The following is a 15759-nucleotide window of genomic DNA, read 5'->3' as shown; positions in this document are numbered from 1 at the left end:
CCCTGCTTAAACGACTTCCCCTCTCCCCAGTGCCCTCAGACGAGAAAGCCCAGACTGGATGCTGGAACAATAACAAAGTACTTGTGGTTCTCCAAACAAAAATGAAGAGCACTTCTAAAAGAATGGTCTATCTTTTCCTCCACTGGGAATGAGCGCCTTGGTCAGACTCTGGAGCTGGACAGCAGGGTTCAAATCCCCGGTCTGCCACCTAGTGGCATAGCCTTGAACAAGTCACTTGACTCATCCAGGGTCCCGTTTTTCTCTCTGTAAAATGGGGATAAAAATAGTATCCCCCTGCCGTGAGATGTTGTCAAGATTAAAGGAGATGGAGTCTTTAAAGCCTTTAAAATAATTAAGTGAAAAGTATCACAATATGGCATTTGAAGAGGACAGGACAAATGCCTCATCTCATTTTACCCTCAGAACAATCCTCTGAAATAGGTCAGACATCTCTACTTTACAGGTAGATAAGTGAATAATCCATGAGGTTGTGACTTGCCTGGCCTCATTTGGTTGGCAAAGGACAAAGCAGAGACTCGAGGCAAGGTTTTTGGAGTATGATTCTGCTTCCGTCATGTGATGGCTGCAATCTTCAGTCTCAAATCCCATAGGGTTGGATGTTCCTGTGTGCTAATTGGGAATTTCTTCAGTGGTCTACAAGGTAACTGAGGCTGGTGAGCTCCACTGAGCTTCAGGGGAAGAGGATGTAAACAGCAGGGGTCAGCCTTTCCCGGAAACAGCCCTTGTGATCTGGCATCCTGGAGTTTGCCCAGCTGAACTTGTGACACTTGTCCAGTACTATGCCCTGTGCAGTATTGATATCAATATCCATGTGTCCACCTAAGTATTCACCCTCCAGGGACTCAACAGGTTGGAACTGTTACCATCGGGCTCAGCAGTGTGGCAGGCTTTTCCTGACTCTACCACCTGGCTGCATGCACCTATCAAGCTGGTCAACTCCTTCCTGTTGCTGGAACTATTGAGAAATCTGCTGGAGTAAGTAAATATGCTTCAGATGGCCCTGAGTATCTGGCAGCACAAAGCGCCCAGGGAAAAAGCATTGCAATAGCCCTTTCCATCCCTAACACCAAATGCTGCTTTCCAGCCAGAAAGCTTATTTCCAAGTGTTCACTGGTCCAAAAATCTACATTATTCTGGATTTCAATCATGTAGCTTAGTTCAAACTATGAGTAACTGCTTTCCAGTTACTTTGCTCAGCAAGTATTTTCTTTCCCTCTGGTTGGCATACGAGGCCTGTTGTAACCATGGCCATCATTCAGATGATGCATTTTCTTCTCCCAACTCCTCCCAAGCCCAGAGAAGGTTAGGAATTCCAGAGAACCACTAGTCCCAAACAGTATCTCTCTGCCAGGCTTAATCTTCTGATCCAAGCAAAAAAGTGAAATTGACAAGTTTCTTCTTTCCCTAGAGCCCAGACTCATGGTCCAAAAATAAATCTAACTATCTTGGCATCTGGTTTGTCCAGTTTCAGTCACACTCCTTGTCTTGCGGGACTTCTATTTGCAATGGGATATTTCAGTAGATGAAAAGTAATACTTTATGTCACAGATTGAGGTCTGAAGGCCTCAAATATTTAGTACTAACTAGAAATGCCAGTTTCAAATATATCTGTGTTTCTGGCCAGGTGTGGTGGCTCACGCCTGTAATCCCCACACTTTGAGAGTCCGACATGGGAAGATCACTTGAGGCCAGGAGTTTGAGACCAGACTGGCCAACATGGCAGAACCTCATCTCTTTTAAAAATAAAAAAATTAGCTGGGCGTAGTGGTGTGCGCCTGTAATCCCAGCTACTTGGGAGGCTGATGCAGGATAATTACTTGGGAGATGGAGGTTGCAATGAGTCAAGATCATACCACTACCCTCCAGCCTGGGCAACAGAGCGAGACTCCATCTAGAAAAAAAGAAAATATATTTATCTGTGTTTCTCTACAATCCAGAGGATTCTTTCCTCATCTCATATTCAGAATAGAACCTTTTCATTCATTTTTAATAAGCACTTTGATGCATCTCTTTCTATGCCTTGCACAATGTTCATTATTATGAGGGATCTTTGGATGCACACCCAGCCCTCTGAGAGGTTACCATCTAATTTAAGACACAGACCAGAGAGATACCTGGGGACCATATTTAAGAGTAAAGCCAGCTGGGCGTGGTGGTTCATGCCTGTAATCCTAGCACTTTGGGAGGCCGAGGTGGGCGGATCAGGAGGTCAGGAGATCGAGACCATCCTGGCTAACACAGTGAAATCCCATCTCTACTAAAAATACAAAAAATTAGCCGGGCATGGTGGCTGGTGCCTGTAGTCCCAGCGACTTGGGAGGCTGAGGCAGGAGAATGGTGTGAACCCAGGACGCAGAGCTTGCAGTGAGCCAAGATTGAGCTATTGCACTCCAGCCTAGGTGACAGAGCGACACTCCATCTCAAAAAAAAAAAAAAAAAAAGAGTAAAGCCTGCGGTGTGTTGTAGGAACTCAGAGTGAGATGACCCTCTGTAGGCCTAATGGGCAGGAAGGTCTCATGATGGAGGTAGATCCTGAATGAGGCTCTGGAGCAGAGCGCTTCTATAATACTAATATATCCTGATTTCTATTTCTTCATTTGTTACAACAGCTACCAACAGAAAGAGGTACACTGTATCTAAGGTCCAAGACTTTTGTCAAAAACAATAGTGAACTTAGAAGCTTGAGACATTAAGATTCCTGGGTTCTGCTTTTAGATTTATGACTAACTTGCTGTAACCTTAGCATTAGGCTAAGGTAAGTATTATTAGTCCCACTGTGCAAATGAAGTTTACCCGCAGACATTTAACCTTACCAAAGTCACTCCTTAAGCTTTAAATACACATGACAAAAATAATTCGAGTGACAAACAGTTTAGAAATTTAGTTCTGTCTTTGGTACACAAACTCCATTCAAAGCTTCAGGCAGCTTCCTCCAACCCAGGCTCCTTCTATTATTTCCCTGTCATAATAAGCAGCTCTACCTGGTGGTACAAGAAGATTGCTTAAGCCCCAGCCATCATATCTATTTTCCAGCCAGCAGGAAGGAAAAAGAGGAAAGAAGAGCATGCCCCTCTTTTTAAGGACACCTCCCAGAAGTCACGTTTCATTTTGTCTCATTGGCTAGAACTTGGTCATATAACCAGATTCAGCAAAAAAGGGCTTTAAAAAATGTAATCCTAATTGGAGGTGACCACACGGGTATAGCTAAAATTCAAAGTTTGTGTTACTAAGAAAGGATACAATTCTGGGACACAATTAGAAGTACAGGCCATCCTCATAAGTCGTCCTTGAGTTGCCAAACAAAAGGAGGCCACAGCATTTAAGCTGTGGTTTACCTCTAGTTCTGCAGACCCAGCTCCCAGGTACTCAAAAATATTAATGGCTCTTATGGACTGAATATGTCTCCCTGAAATTCATATGTTGAAAGTCTACCAGCTCCATGTGATGGCCTTAGGAGGTGACTCCTTTGGGAGATGATTATGATTAGATGATGATGATATACAGTCAAAAAAAAAAGGATTAGGTGAGGTCATGAGGGTGAAACCCTCATGAATGAGATTAGTGCCCTTATAAAAGTCACAAGAAAGTTTGCTTTCCCTCTCTGCTCTCTGCCATGTGAAGATACAAAGAAAAGTTGGCCATCTGGCCTTACCAGACCCAACCATGCCAGCACCCTGATCTTGGACTTCCAGCCTCCAGAACTGTGATAAGTACATTTCTATTGTTTGTAAGCCACCCAGTCTATGTTAAGGCAGCCCGAACTAAGACATTGGCCTTTAGTGCCAGACACCCAGACTCTTCATGGCCACAAAAATTTCCTTCTGGTATTTCCTTTAGGCATGTTCAAGTAGGAGGAACTGAGAACATACTGGAATGAAGCTCAAGCCATGTGGTGCCAGGCTGGCAAGAAATAAGCCCCTAAAGAGACCAGTGGTCAGTTATGGTCACTTGGAATAATGCACATCTTGTGAAAATATTTTTGGCAATTGTCTATATTCTTCTGTTTCTATTTATTTCCCCTCCCTCTTCCACCTATAAAGGGATCTTTCTCTTCACCGGGTTGTTTTTCTGTAACCTAGTTTCAAAATTAATAATAATAGTGGTAGTAACTATGAGGGCTTAACTAATGCCAAAAATGAAGACCTTAGTATACACTCTTGCATTTACGAGGTAGGAAGCTTTATTTTCTCCATTTCACTAATGAAGACACTGAGACTGTGGGAGGTTAGATAATTTACATAGCCAGAAACAAAGAGCAGAATAAGAACCAAAACCCAATCCACCTTGTCATGAGGGTGGAAAGTACTAAAAGCTAACCTTTTGCTAAGCACTTTCCCTACTTTATCTCATATCCTCAGACCCAACTTATGAGGCCCTTATTATTGGTCCCATTGGATACATGAGGAACTGAGGCTTAACCACAGAGGTCAAACTTACCAAGGGCAGTTCTTAAATTTTGCATTCACATCCAAAAATTTGGCATCCTCTTAACCCACTTATGCCTAGTGTTCCATTATTGGAATGCTGAGCATGTGGGGGTTATTTATATCCTACTTCTCAAGGTCGTTGCCAAGGTCTGATTTTGCAATTCAAAAAATTGCAAGCTCCAGCATAAATGGGTTAAATCTCTCACCCCAACAGTCAGAAGCACATGCTGTTTTTGTGCATGCTATTTTGTTCATTGCTGAAGGCTAACTTCAATATCCATGGGTATGAATTTTCCCCATTCACCTGCTTTAATGGTCTGTATTGTTTATACAAGAGTCCAGTTGGGAAGGGGCATTTCCCTTGTATTCAGGACCAGAACCACCATGTTTAGATGTTCCAGAGAAAGCATTACCTCAACGACCTCATTCAGCCTGTGGTTTAATACTCCATCATAAATCATCATAATTTGGTCCTAATCCATGGGCATAGAGGCAAACCAGTCAATCTAACAAATTTTACTGCATCCCTACTGTGTGCCAAGCACTGCACCAGGGGCTAGGTATGCAGTGTGAACAAAGACAAAAGGCAAATGACATCAAGGAACTTACGGTCTAGTAGGAAGACAGATATTAAGCAACTAATTATTAACAACTAATTCACAAGTTACAAGTATCCACAGTACTGCAAGGAGGCACAGTGTTTGGGGACTTTGTTTTAAAAGGTATGTAACCCAGTCTGGAGAGTCAGTAATAATTTTCCTCAGGAAGTGATGTTTTGGGTGGTGTTTTTTGAAATAGGGATCTCATTCTGTTGCCCAGGCTGGATTGCAGTGGCGCAATCATGGCTCACTGAAGCCTCAACTTCCTGGGCTCAGGCAAGCTTCCCACCTCAGCTCACCAAGTAGTTGGGACCACAGGTGCACACAACCACACTTGGCTAACTTTTTATTTTGTAGAGACAAGATCTCCCTATGTTGCCCAAGCTGGTCTCGAACTCCTGGGCTCAAGCAATCCTCCCACCTTCCCCTCCCAAAGTGCTGGGATTACAGGCATGAGCACTGTGCCCTGCCAAAGTGACGTTTAAGTCAAGACCTGAAGGCTGTCTGATTTAAGCTGGATAAAGCATGAGGGGAAGAGTATAGTAGGCATAGCAAACAGCATATGCAAAGGCATTGAGGTAGGCGAGAATATGCAACTACATTTGTGACTAACTAAATCACTCTTATCCATTTAACCCTTAGTAGCCCAGGAAAAATAGTTATCACCATTTACCATCTGAGTATTTTTTAAATTTTTATTACATAATTGTTCTGAAATAATTATCTTTGACTATAGAGATCAGTAACAAAGATAACACCAGTTCAAGGTTAAATAGACAGTTACTGGACAGAAGTCCTCACAAAAATATGGCCTTTGTACAAGGTCATGCTTTTTATGGTCTTTTATTATAGCTTTTATGATCAGACACACAAATATAAAAACCCACTCCTCGTGGCCTTCCTTGGCTCTATTTGTCAGGGTTTTCTTAACATTAGTGATTCCATTTTGATTCTGACAACTTTCACAATACAAAGAGAAGGTGCTTTGAGGTTTCATAGTCTCTTTCTCTTCAAAATGACTTTCTTTATATAGCTGTTCTTTTTTCATTTTCATGGTTACTGTATATAAAGAGAAGAATTAGGGCATTGTAAAAGATTAGGAGGTAAATTGAATTTACCACTTTGAAAGGAGTTTCTGTCTACAGTCACAATATCCAAGAACAAACTGAAAATCCATTTATTAAATAGGACCCAGGAGAAAATGGGAAGTAAAGTTCCATCTTTCTTGGCATTTTTTTTCTTTTAGATAAATCACATGTGCCCCTGGTGATCTGTGTGTAGAAAGTTTCTTATTGAGAACAGTTTTAAAATTCATCTCACCATACAGGTATTTTAAAATACTTTTACAAATAATTTATAGAAGTAGTAATAAAGGGATCATATATTAGTTACCTATTACTACATAGCAAATTACTCCCAAAACTTAGCATCTTAAAACAGCAAACATTTCTCATCTCATGGTATCTGTGGCAGGAATCTTGGAGTGGCTTAGTTTGGTGGTTTTGGCTTGGGGTCTCTCATGAGGTTGCAGTCAGGGCCAGCTTCATGGGCAGGCAAACTGTACAATCACAAAAGACCCCATACTTGGCTTAATACTCTGCGTTGCTGTCTTGGTTTTTTTTTTTTTTTTTAGTAATTTTTGAAAGAAGAGACCCCATTTTCATTTTGCCCTGGATCACAGTCTAAAATTACGTAGCCAGTGCTGGTTGCACTCAAGCTGTCAGTCAGGATTACAGTCATCTAGGGCTGGAGGATCCTCTTCCAAGCTCACTCACATGGTCATTAGCAGGCCTTGGTTCCTCACCAGCTGTTGGATGGCTACCTCCATTCCTCTCCACATGAGTCTCACAACAGGATAGCTCACTTCCTATCCAGGGGTAGTGGTGAAAGAGAGAGTCCACCTGTCTTTCATAACCTAATCTCAAGAGTGATGTACCTTCATGTCTTAGCCTGTTCTTGCTGCTGTGACAGAATACCTGAGATTGGGTCATGTATAATGAGCAGAAACTTATTGGCTTACAGCTCTAGAGGCTGTGAAGTCCAAGATCAATGGGCCAGCAACTAGTGGGGGCCTGCTGGATATGTCATCCCGTAGTGGAAGTAGGACGGGCAAGGTTAGAGGGAGACAAACTCACTCTTTCATAACTACACCAATCCCACGCATGAAGGGGGAATCCTAATAGCCTAAGCACTTCTTAAAGGTCCCAACTCTTCATACTATTTCCATGGTGGTTAAATTTTGACATGACTCTTGAAGGAGGCAAACATTCAAACCATGGCACATTACTTCTGCCATATTCTGTTGGTCACACTGACCAACCCTGGTACAATGTAGAAGGGGACTGCACAAGATGTGAATAGCAGCAGCCTAGGATCATTTAGGGCCATCTTGGAGGCTGACTACCACAGACAATGGAAGCCAGCTTTGTTAGAACTGTTAATAAGAATTTAAATATAATAAACCCAAATTTTATTCATTTTCCTGTTTTTGAAGATAGTACACCTGAGGCTGGGCATGGTGGCAGCTCACACCTGTAATCCCAGCACTTTGGGAGGCTGAGGCGGGAGGCCAGGAGTTCAAGACTAGCCTGGGCAACATAGTGAGACCCTCATCTCCACAAAAAATAAAATAAAATAATAATAATAAAGAATATAGCATACCTGAAATAGAAAGCAAACTTTGACTAAAATCATTCATTCATCCAGTATCATGAACCTGGAACATATTCATCTTATAAATACTGATTCCAGATTTCAAATGTATCGTTAATTGGTTCTAACTTATTCCTTACGGTTCTTCTGTTTGTACTTGAATCATCAAGACACAATACTTTTGAAAGCTTTAGTGGCTCGTAACTTTGTTGAGGAGAAAATGCTCATCTTCTTTCCCTCATGACTGCAAAACGTTTTCATTTTCTTCTTTCTTAGGTCTACAAATACAATTTTAAATCTTCAATTCAATTAATATTTTCCTTTCTATACTATTTCCTCTTTATGTACATGCCTGCCTATAGCATTTGTCCATTTCAAGTAAAATTTTCCACAAAAACCTAAAAAATTAAAGAGTATTACCATACATCTCTTTAGCAAAATTGGAAGACCCAGGATTTTTCCTAAAATATTGTATAATTACGTTCATCATGTTGAGTGACTAACTGTATGAAAATACCATATTTCCTTTTAAAATGTGTTCCTTGACTTTTATTAAAAAGTCAAAAAATAACAGATATTAGCAGGGCTGTAGAGAAAAAGGAATGGTTATACACTGTTGGTGAGAATGTAAATTCATTCAGCCACTGTGGAAGGCAGTTCAGAGATTTCTCAAAGAACTACAAAATAGAACTACCATTCAACCTGGCAATCCCCCTACAGGTTATATACTCAAAGAAAAATAAATCCTTCTACCAAAAAGACACATGTACCCATATGTTCATCACAGCACTATTCACAATAGCAAAAACAGAATCAACTCAGGTACCCATCAGTGGTGGATTGGCTAAAGAAAATATGGCACATATACACCACGGAGTACTATTCAGACATAAAAGTGAATGAAATCATGTCCTTTGCAGTAACATAGATGCAGTTGGAGGCCATTATCCTAAGCAAACTAATGCAGAAACAGAAAAGTAAATACTGCGTGTTCTCACTTATTTATAGGTGGGAGCTAAACCTTGGGTACACATGGACATAAAGACAGGAACAATTGACACTGGGAAATACAAAAGTGGGGAGGTTGGGAGGGAGCCCAGGGTTGAAAAAAAACCAATTGGGAACTATGCTCACTACCTGGGTGACAGGTTCAATTGTACTCCAAATCTCAGCATCATGCAATACACCTTTGTAATAAACATTCACATGTACCCCCTGAAACTTTTGAAAAAAGTATATATTTTTTAAATTCATTAACTCTCAAGTTTGAGAAAAATCTTCTAGGCTATTGTCATCTGAAGACTCATAGGCTAGGTTATGTCTCACATAATCAATTTCGCCAGCATTTGTCTGGACTCTACTGTCTCTTTGAATTCATCTTCTGTTTATCTAGTAATTATGTAACCTCTTCCCTTATCACCTTTCCTCTCTGTTGTAATAGGCAGAAAGTGAAAAATCTGTACTTCTGAACTTCTTAATAAAAGCTAAAAGCAGATGACAAAGATAGTATTCCCAGTCTTATACGTTTTTAAAGATAATGTAACATTTCAAGCAATGAAGCAAGAAAACTGAAGGATGATGAAATTCTGATGATTTATTACACTACATTGCATCATCCTTCTTGATGATTCTATCCTTCTTCAGTGTTCTTATTTTGCTCTTTTCAGCACTTTGGAATTAATTGATAAGTAATGATGAAATGATTCCTAAGATGACAAAATAACTACATAATCACCCATGGGTTCTTCCTGCCCACTCCACAAACAAAACCAGTTCACTGAGACCACGGTATTGTAGTAAAGAAACAGTATAATTAACATGAGGCAAGCCATGCAAGAGATGGAGTTATTACCCAAATCAGTCTCCCCAAAGACTTGGAGGCTAGAGTTTTCAAAGATAGTTTGGTGGGCAGGGGACTAGGGAATGGGTGCTGCTGATTGGTTGGGGATGCCATCATATGGGTGTGGAAAATGGTCCTCATTTGCTGAATCTGCCTCTTGATGGGGGTCCATAGGACCAGTTGAGTCATGAGTCATGACTCCCAATGAGGTCCATCAGTTGCCAGAATGCAGAACCCTGCAAAAACATCAAAAGGCTGATCTTAGGTTCTACACTAGTGGTGTTATCTATAGGATCAATTGGGGAAGTTACAAATCTTCTGACCTCCAGCACAATAGCTGGTTATCATTTAACTATGTTTACATTTTAGCAGAATTCAGGCGCCTCTCGTAATCCTAACCTTGTGGACTTTCATTAGTTTTCCAAAGGTGGTTTAGTTTTAGGAAGGACCATCATCATCCTTGTTTTAATTTTAAACTATAAACTAAATTCCTCCCAAAGTTAGCTTGGCCTATGCCCAGGGATGACCAAGGACAGCTTGGATGTCAGAAGCAAGATAGAGTCCACCATGTCTAATTTCTCTTACTGTCATAATTTTTCAAAGGTGGTTTCTTTCAATTAAATGTTTCAAGATACAGGAAAGAATAAGATCACTAAAATCTCATAATGTATCTTACATTTATTAAAGGGTCCAATATCATAATTACAAGTTTGAATGAGTTTTATTCTGTCTTTTAAAAAAATAGGTAAATTTTACAGTCATACTTTTTGAAAGATATCTAAGAAAGAAAAAAGTCAGGCCGGGCGCGGTGGCTCAAGCCTGTAATCCCAGCACTTTGGGAGGCCGAGATGGGCAGATCACGAGGTCAGGAGATCGAGACCATCCTGGCTAACACGGTGAAACCCCGTCTCTACTAAAAAGTACAAAAAAACTAGCCGGGCGATGTGGCGGGCGCCTGTAGCCCCGGCTACTCGGGAGGCTGAGGCAGGAGAATGGCGTAAACCCGGGAGGTGGAGCTTGCAGTGAGCTGAGATGCGGCCACTGCACTCCAGCCTGGGTGACAGAGTGAGACTCCGTCTCAAAAAAAAAAAAAGAAAAAAAAAGAAAGAAAAAAGTCAAAAAATATTGTGAGAAATGCTTTTGAAAATTAACTAAAATTGGGTCTAAGGGATCGTAATGGTATTAACACAATTAGTCTAAGGATTTGGAAGAAATGATAGCACTCGCATGACCTGAAGGAGACTCAGATCCCTCAGACCAAAGTTCTCCAGTGGCTTCTAACCTCACATACCTCCCTCCTTCTGCCTGACAGCTTCATCTGGCCACTGGCGCATGCTGACCATAAGCATGGGCAGGTCAGAAGTGCCTCAAAGGTGATAACCTCAGAAACAACCTCAACCACTGGAGAACCAGAATTCACAGATAAATTCCTAAGCTTCCTCACTCCACTGCAAGGCACTTTTGAGGTGTATCTCACACAGTCTCTCAGTGGGTTCCCATCAGGATTGAGCTCCAGTTGCCAACAGATGTAGCCTTCTCATTAATGAACCACTCATCGGTTTTTCTCCCTTCCCGATTACACTTCCCCACTCCTTACTCTATTTCCTTGGGTTACCTCCAAATAAACTACCTGCACTAAAATTGCTTGTCTCAGAATTTGTTATTGGAAGAACCTAAACCAAGACATGCAGTGAAAGCCCACATGATGAAAAAGCAGCAACAGCTTCAAACATCATTGGTAGGACTATCCTTGTTTATCTGGAGACCTCACCATAGACACCATCAACTCAGAGCAGAGCAAAGTAGGCAGATGCAAGCAAGCCAAACAGCAAATAGGGTAGATGGCAACTTAGAAAAAAGAATACTTTTCATGCTTTTAGAGGTCATTAGAATGAGGAGCTGTCAAAAACCATCAGAAATCCTTCACCCATTTGAAAACAAAAGTTGGAATGGACTTGGTGATGGGGAGACGGACAGTTTGATCTTATTAAAGAAACAGTCCAAGACACTGAAATAACCCTGGGCTTGCAGATGGAAGACTTGAATTCCAATCCAGGCCTCTGAAGTCAATTGCCACTTCTACCAAAGGGAGATAATAAAGACTTCCCAAAGTTACAGAGAGTACTAAATGAAATCAATCATGGGTTACAGTAGAATGCCCTATCCAAGTTTAAACTTGTGTTTTTAATCTTCAGCAAGATAATTTTCCAGCTACCTTAGGGTATAGACAGAAGAAAAACGCTCAAAGCAGGTCTTCTTTGTTTTGGAAGAATCCATCAGTTTGTAAATGAAGGGTCAGTAAGCAGGCCTTAGTGTTCTGGGAGAAGGGTATAACAACTTTTTTGTATAGTAAGCAGCTTTTTAAAACTGTCTGCCTCCTTTAGAAGGATTTGATCCCTGGAGAGGAAGACGGACCCTGGTTCTGAGCCTGCGCAGTGGCCAAGCTGCGGACATTCTGACTTGCAGTCCTCCTGGAGCTGCTTGCACCCTGGGATTGGCTGCGTGTTGGAACCAGAGCTTGGAGAGCTGGAATACCGGAACTCAGTTCTAAGGGTCAGCCCCACCACACTGTGCATGGCTGGGGAAGTAGGCACCCTCCATGGAGGTGTTTCCATACACAGATCAGACTCGCCAGCACCCAGACCCTGTCTTCCACCTTAGAGGCCTCCTTCACCAGCTTAGCTGGTATGTCCCTTCCCTCTGGCTGCCACAGAGAGGAAGCCACCACCTTGTCCAGCAGCCGCCTACTTCACCCACAAACAGCACTCTGGTGCCTTGCCATCCATCGCCAACAGCACCTGACCTTCCTGCTCCCAGGGCAGCATTTGGGGACTTGACCCATGAGAGCACTAGGGCTACCCTCTTACCAGCGTTGGTCCTGGTCACCCTGGCCAGTTGATCACTGTCAGCCATGGAGGAGCATAAGAGGCAAATGTGACTCCTCCCCAAGGGAAGGTCACAAGCACCAAGGGATCCCTGGGTGCACAGTGGGAAAGAAGAGGGAGGCCTGATCTGGAGTCTTACATCTATGTCCAGCAGGTGAGGGCTTGTGCATCACAGCCTCAAGCATAGAAGAGTTAATTTTATGTGTTAACTGGATTAAGCCATGGCATGCCCCAATATTTGGTCAAAGGTTGTTCTGAGTGTTTCTATGAAGGTGTTTTTGGATGTAATTAACAATTAAATTGGTAGACTGAGTAAAGCGGCTTGCCCTCCCTGATGTGAGTGGGTTTCATCCAATCTGTTGAAGACCTGAATAGAACATAAAGACTGACCCTCCTCAGAATAAAGAGACTCCTTTCTGCCTCAGGGCCTTAGAACTGGGACCTCAGCTTTTGGATATGAAATGAAACATTGGCTTTGCCTGGGTCTCAAACCTGCTGGCCTGAAGATGACTGAAACTATACCAGTGGCTCTCCTGGGTCTCTAGCTCTGGAGAACCCTGACTGATACAGTCTCTATACCCCAAACTGTACTAACACATCTCAGTACCCTGGTGAATCCCCCACACTGTGCCTGGTCACTATGTCTGGTCAGTTCCATCCATGTGTTAGTTTCCTATTGCTGCTATAACAAATTACCCCAAACCTAGTGGCTTAAAACAACACACATTTATTATATGAGATTTATGGAAGTCAGAAGTTCTAAATCTAAGCGGGCTAAAATCAAGCTATCGGCAGGGCTGCATTACTTCCATAGGTTCTAGGAAAGAGTCTATTTTCTTGCCTTTTGTCTGGAGATCTCCTGCATTCCTTGGCTTGGAGCCTCATCCTCCATTTTCAAAGCCAGCAACATAGCATCGTCCAATCTCTCTGTGACTCTGATCCTCTTGCCTGTCTCTTACAAGGCCCCTTATGATTACAATGGCACACCAGATAACCCAGGATAATCTCCCATCACAAGATTACTAATCTAATCACACAAAAAGTCCCTTTTGCCATATAAGGTAGCACATTCACAGATTTCAGAGATTAAGATGTGGACATCTTTAGTAGGGGTGTTATTAAGCCTGCTACCTTCCCTCACACCTCATTCCTTTCGGACTCCCTCTTGCTCTTTCTCCTTTCACTGGACTGTCACTAGCTCCTGGCCTTGCCCATCTCCCCTAACATGCAATCCCTTTAGCTGGAGGCTCTATTGCTGTCACAGCCTCAGTGACTTCTTTTGCTTTGGTGATGCTCAAACTAATGCCTGAAGCCCATGCACCTCCCCCACTCTTCAATCCTATTCTTTTTATGGCCCTCTTTGGTTTCAGCTTGCACATGCAGAGAGTGCAGGATCTCTTCACCCCCTCAGAGTCTCACCTCACCCCCATGTCTGGACCACCACCCACGGTGCCTCCAGACACCTGCTCTTCCAGGCTCAGAAGCGCTCCCACCCCACCTCTTCCAAATCCTACCACTTTTCTCATATTTGCCGTTACCATGTTTGTGGTCCCCGCTCTGTCACATGGTTTTCCCAAGGTTCAATGGTTTCCTGGGGGAAAAAAAATCACCAAACATTCTCTCCATTGTATCATTTTCCTGTTCAAAGATCTCTAATTATCTATAATTTTTATTTTTTCTACAACGTTCATACACTATATTTGTGATAAGTTGAGAAGTGTCATTTAAAATATAGGAAGGAATGATCAAATCCAGTCTCCTCTGCCTTCCCACTGCACACTGAACCTTTAAATTCCATACTCCTCATTCTCATGGCTCACCATCAGGAATCCCCCATTCCAACTGACATACTGATTCATCCAACAATATGAATGAGCACCTGCTCTGAGCAAGGCATACACCTTGCAGAATTCAGCATCCATCCTTCCTAGGTCGTCTTCTCTCCTGCTCAACAAGGAAACTGACCTTCCGCAGAGGTTAAGCATGATGATATAGCCAAATTGACAAACTGCTCCACAAAGAAGAGAAATAAATACAAATCTAGTAGGTTTTCCTAAGCTACTACTAAAGAGAGAGACTGGCTTTTTAGTAGTAGTTTGAAAAAACTCATAGGAAAATGAGTTTTTAGTAACTACCACTTATTGAGCACTTACTACATGCTAAGCACTTTATAAATGTCTCCTTCGATCCTCATGACAACCATATTATCTCCTATATTATTGCCACACTTCAAATGAGGAAACTGAAGCTCAGAGAGGCTAAGAAACTTTCCTATGGTCACACAAGCCCCAGTGGCAGAGTTGTTTTCCAAACTGAACATGTCTGACACCAAGTCCACATTCTTTGCTGCCACCCTGTGTTAGAACAACTGGACAACCAGATTTTGGAGCTTATCCTAAGAATCAATGTAAAGGCTCAGCTGGCACCAGAGGCCAGAAACAGGCCTTTTCCATGGGATCATAGTTCAAAGTCAATGGCTCAATCTGAGGGCTCTGGCCTTGGGCAAAGTGGCACTCAGAAAGGAGCTGGAGTCTAAGAGGTAGGGCAATACCATCTGCAGCCTCCTTCTCTAGATTGCACTTCATGGAGTCATGCCAGGCCTTGCACCCAGCCAGAGAGGCAGCATTGCCCTCAGCCAGGGGAACGCTCCACTGGCCACAAATGCACTGCAATTGCTGTTCTCTGCCCCTTGGCCTCAGCCCCTCTGCTCATCCTTCTAGCAACCCAGTGTTTCCTGTGGTCCATGCAGCTGTGGCTGGATAATGCCTCTTAGATGGCCACATCTCTCTGGCCACTTAAACCTCAAACATGTTAAGATTAAAGTCTTTATCTTCTATCATCCAGCTTCTCTATCCTTCCACTCTCCAACAAGGTCAAAGGCCATACCCAATCCCACTTGCTAGGCCATTAAAATGGCCAGATGATATCAGGGTGAAAGATTACAGGGAGGCCAAATTGAATACATTATTTTTAAATAACTAGGATGAAATGCAAATTAAGAGGAAATTGTTATTGCTCTTTTCCCATGTGAGAGGTATAGTTTCAGTAAGAACATGTAAAAACTCCTTCAACATATTTTGTTCTTACGTTTGGGCCTTTACCAGATGTCTTGCACAATTAGACATGTGTCCAAAGACAGAAAAGTTTGCATTTGGATGCTTGTATCAGAGGCAGGAAATATAATAGTTAAGAGTCCTAGATTGGGAGTTAGACCTTGATTCAAATTCCACCTCTGTGACTTGCTGGCTGACCATGGACAAGTCTCTCTACCTCTCTGAGCCTCGGTTTTCAGTTTTCTCATTTGTGAAATAGTAATTATAATTAAACGTGCCTTC

Source organism: Macaca mulatta, chromosome 7, assembly GCF_049350105.2.
Source record: "Macaca mulatta isolate MMU2019108-1 chromosome 7, T2T-MMU8v2.0, whole genome shotgun sequence".
NCBI classification, from domain to species: domain Eukaryota; kingdom Metazoa; phylum Chordata; class Mammalia; order Primates; family Cercopithecidae; genus Macaca; species Macaca mulatta.
Note: the sequence above shows the minus strand (reverse complement) of the source record.